General features: G+C 34.2%; 1 protein-coding gene across 1 annotated transcript in view; it reads right to left on the reverse strand.

Annotated features, from left to right (window-relative positions):
- Window positions 1-5,098, reverse strand: part of LOC109346067 (pentatricopeptide repeat-containing protein At3g46790, chloroplastic-like) — a 28,204-nt gene that overhangs the window by 925 nt on the left and 22,181 nt on the right. The window lies entirely within an intron of this gene.

The following is a 5,098-nucleotide window of genomic DNA, read 5'->3' on the forward strand; positions in this document are numbered from 1 at the left end:
GGGGAGAAAATTACATTTATTTTAAAGGGGAGTTGAGAGAAATTTTAAAAATGTTTTGGTAATTTTTTAGCCCCTCCTCCCTTTTGGAGGGAAGGGAAACAAAAATGATTGGGAGAGATTTTAATGTGTTGGTTTATGGTATATGTATAAATTTTATAATCAGGTGCAACTGTTTTGCCTATTTTAAATTTTTATATGCATAATAACATTTGTTTATCTATGTAATTACTTATTACCTAGTCTTTCACTTGAAAGCATTTGACAAAGAAGAAAAAGAAATTCAAACATGGGGTGTAAAAGTTTGATGGAGAGTTGATTCACATATACTTCAAAGAGACTTGATAGAGAATCTACATCTCAAGATTTGTCTCTAGTGAGTTTGAGGCAATTGCTACTATGCATGTGTTCTTTATCAGAACACAAGAGTACGGACAATGATGAGTCAGATGTTGATGAAGAGGTAGGAAGCGATCGCCAGGGTGACTGAAGGCAGCAAAGAGTTGGACCCGTCGGTGGAGGTACCTGAAAAGGTTCTCCGACGATCAAGTCAGTATATGAAGTAGAGAGTGAGTGACAAGAAGAATAATATTAGAGAGTCTAGGAGTTGAGGTTAAGATACTTCCTGTTGGTAGATACTTCTATTTATAGGGGTGAGAGTTGACCTTGGGCTCTTGGCTGGTGGTGCGACGCGTGGCCGACCGAAGGTGCTGTCTGGAGATGCTTTTCCCGTGTCAGGCGGCCTGTTGGGTCGTACACTGTGCCCTTCTTGTCTCTTAGCCTGCTCTGCAACCCGTCTGTTGCGCTGGCAGGTAGGTTGGTGGAGTACGGAAGGCATGTTGTCTCCTGGGCCAACTTCGGTGGTCCCTACAAGTGGGGCCACCTCGGCGTCTAAACATGACCTTTGGTTCGCCGGATAGGAACAGCATGTTTTTTTGTGTGACTCTGAAAAAGTAAGTACCATATAGTAGTATAGTACTTACTAAAGCTACTTCTATCTCTAAGGTTCTAAGGACGCAATCTTAAAACTTATTGATGTTAGAGAGCCATTGTTTTCACTGGGCTTCTCATTTAATGGCATTGGCAGAAAGAAGAAATATATATTAGATAGATTATATGTATTTTCATTGTAAAAATTTTAATAGGAAATTTTGTAATATCCTTACTGTTTATTTTCTTTATGAATAGGTTTGGATCATGCAAATGCATCATATTCTTAATAATACAAAAGGGAATGGAGTATCTCCTTGTATAAGGAGATAAGTTATCTCCTCATACCAGTGAATTGATGACATGTATCATGTTTCATCATTTTCTATAAAAATATTTTTAAAAATAAAACAAAAATAACACACATGTCACATTTTTACTGGCTAGAGGAGATAAGTTATCTCCTGATATGAGGAGATACATTATTCTCTTATTTTATTGTACTATTATTATCTAGTGGCCGCAACAACTATTAAAAAAATATTTAACAGTAAAATGTAATGACCCATGAATAGTGAAGAGAATAAAAAAAAGTAAAGGATATTTTAGTAAATACTTTGAAGGGAAAACGTTTTAGTTTTTTTTAAATCAATTTAAATTTTATATTACAATTATACCTCTAGTATTCCAAGTGTTAGTGTTTGAAGATGTCTTTTATGATAATATCATTGCCCCTTCTATTCTTATTAAATAAATAGTAGACAAATGTTATTTTTTTTTGCAAAGTTAAAAACACATCTATTACTTATGGAGTTATATGGTTAATAATACACATGTTACTTGTGACATGTGTGTTATTTTTTTTATTTTTAAAAATATTTTTATAGAAAATGATGAAACATGACACATGTCACGATTTTACTGGTAGGATGAGATAATTTATCTCTTTATACAAGGAGATACTTCATTCCCTTTTATTAGAGAATAATGTATCTCCTCATATCAGGAGATAACTTATCTCCTCTAGCCAGTAAAAATGTGACATGTGTGCTATTTTTGTTTTATTTTTAAAAATATTTTTATAGAAAATGATGAAACATGACACATGTCATCAATTCACTGGTATGAGGAGATAACTTATCTCCTTATACAAGGAGATACTCCATTCCCATAAAATAATGCTATCTATAGGCTCATTTATTGTTAATATAAGTGACATTTACTAAAATGGGTTTTGGCGTACAGTTGGTGTTAAGTTTTTGTTAGGGATATTTTTGTCCTTCAAAACTATTGAAGGGTCACATCTCCATTTCAAATTTCAAACATCAATTTTAAGTGATCTCTTTTTTTGATCTGTCCTACACTCATCACTTTCTCCATTTCTCTCTATCACTCGTCCTTTTCTCTTTCAAAGTGCTATTTTTTTCTTTCTCCTTCTAAATGTATGTTCTCTCCTTCACTCCTCATCTTTTCACTAAGAAGAGACCATTTTTTTCACATTTGAATGTTTTATTTGTCCTTATTTTCTGCATTTTATTCTCTCTATGGTTTTACTCATATGTTTCTAAAAAGACATGATTTTGTGAGATTTGAATGTTTTATGTATTCTTACTTCATGCATTTTTTTTTATTTTGTGTATCTTGCTCTTCCTCCATTCATTTCTTCACCTACACTAGATCAACTAACATTTTTTTCATTTCGAGATCTACAAATGCACAAAATGGATGAAATAATCGACATGCAACAATACAAAACAGATGAATAAAAACACATATGCATGAAATCATAATGGAGAAATGAGATCCTCTACTTCTATTCTTCTCGAACGAAATATGCGAGTGGAATCCATAAAAAAAAGTGGGACAAGAACTTTGTGCCAATAGAGTTTTTTCACCTATTCTTCAACCATTTTTCCCACAATAAAAAATAGTCAATATATGTACTTCAATATGTGCTAATATGAATATGCTTTTTTTAAATATTTTTTATACATATTGTTGTCAATATTTATTTTTTTGCGTTGAAGTTTATTTTTGGGTTTTGTACTTGTTAGACATAGTTAGTTAGTCGGTTTCTATAATTGGCTAGTTTTTAAAAGTTAGTTTTGTTAGTTGAGTATGAGCTTACTATAAATAGCTTGTGCATCATGATTAGTTGAATAGTCAATATATGAATCATTGTTAAATTCTTACAATCATTTTCTTCTCTCTAATATACTATTTTCCTAATTCTAATCTTCTTCTCCTTAACTCAGCCTCACAGTTTCTCTCCATTCTTCTTCTTATTCCTCAAACTTCTTATTCAAGGCATGGAGAGAACTCAAGTTTCTCCAACAAATTGGTATCAAGAGCACAAGTGAGATCCTAGGCACTCAACCCTCTCCAATTTCCTTCTCTTTCTTTTCTTGAATGGCGCACACAAGCACAAGCTTTCCAGCTAGCCTACATGTCCTTAATGACAAAAATTGGAATATATGGAGCATTCAAATAAGGTCAATCATGGGGTTTCAAGAAATCTAAGAAATTGTTGAGCTTCGTTACCCTCAACTTGAGGCAGATTCATCAGAAAAACAAAGATTGGCACACAAGGAGAACAAAAGGAAGGATTGCAAAGCCATGTGCCTTCTTCATCAGTATGGTGATGAAGCACACTTTGAGAAGGTTGCTTCAGCACAATCTTCACAAGAGGCTTGGCAAATTTTAGAGAAATGTAACAAGGGAGCGGAACAATTGAAGAAGATTAGACTCCAAACCATGAGGCACCAATATGAATTGATGCAGATGGAGTTGAATGAAAAGGTTGCCCAGTTCTTCAACAAGATCATTTGTCTTACAAACTAGATGAAGGCTTGTGGTGAAGTTACATTTGATCAAGTAATTGTTGAAAAGATCTTGAGAACTCTTACCCAAAATTTTGATCATATAGTTGTTGCTATTAAGAATAAAAAAAAGACTTGAAGATTTGAAGCTAGAAGATCTTCAGGGCTCCCTCGAGGCTCATGAGCAAAGACTCATTGGGAGATCAACTAATAAAGCCAGACAAGCATTGCAAGCTCAGACTTACAAGAAGGGAATATACTTTGGTAAGAATGGTGAAAGAAACTGAGGTAGGGGAAAGACTACAGGGGGAAGAACTCTGACAGCTTTGGATTTCAAGATCAAGAAAGAACTGATCTTGATCAAGCATCAACTTACTCAAAGAGAGGAAGTGGAAGCAGTTGGAGGGGAGGAAAGAAGAAAGTAGACAGAAAAAGAGTGAAGTGCTTCAATTGCAGTAAATTGGGCCACTTCTCTTCTGAGTGTCAAGCACAACCAAGATATTCTGATACTCACAATAGACAGCACCATGATGAAGCTCACATGGTGAAGGAAGATAATAACTATCTTGATGATGATTCACCCATCTTGTTAATGATGACAACAAGCCAAGGCAATAGTAGTGAAGAAATCTAGTATGTGGACTCTAGGTACTCCAATCACATGACAGACCATAAATAATGGCTTGTCAATTTGATGCTAGCAAGAAGAGCAAAGTAAGGTTTGCTGATAACAGAATTATCCAAGCAGAAGGGATTGGAGATGTTGTGATCAAAAGAAAAGATGGTTGTAATGCTTTGATTTCTGAAGTGCTTTTTGTGCCAAACATGAGTCACAACTTGATCAGCCTTGGTCAACTATTAGAAAAGGGGTTCTCTGTGAGTATGCAGGATGGTCAGCTTGAAATCTTTGATTCAACCAGGAAGAAGATCAAAAGAGCACCTCTCTGAAAGTGCGCATGTCAAGATAGCACTTTAGAAAGCTCTCTCTATGTGTTTAGTTTTGATGAGGACAACTTGTGATTATGAAAGCTTGAAGATCATCAACAAATCAGCATGCTTAAGTCTCTAGATTGGTATTAGACTTAGACTAATAGTTAGTTTAGGTTGAGTCTAAGGCTTAGGTAAACTCTATGCATGTCTAATATGCATAAAACCTTAAATCATTTTAAGTTTTGAGATATGTCATATATAATATGTTCATGCATCATATAAATACATGTAATATGTGCATCCTAGGCATAAACTTAGTATTGAACATGTATAAATTAAGTGCATAACGTATTTGAGTTTTATAAATTGAAAATTCACTTAGAAATATGTTGTTAATCGATTAAGGCATGATTTAATCGATT

This window comes from Lupinus angustifolius, chromosome LG04 (assembly GCF_001865875.1).
Source record: "Lupinus angustifolius cultivar Tanjil chromosome LG04, LupAngTanjil_v1.0, whole genome shotgun sequence".
Taxonomy (NCBI): Eukaryota; Viridiplantae; Streptophyta; class Magnoliopsida; order Fabales; family Fabaceae; genus Lupinus; species Lupinus angustifolius.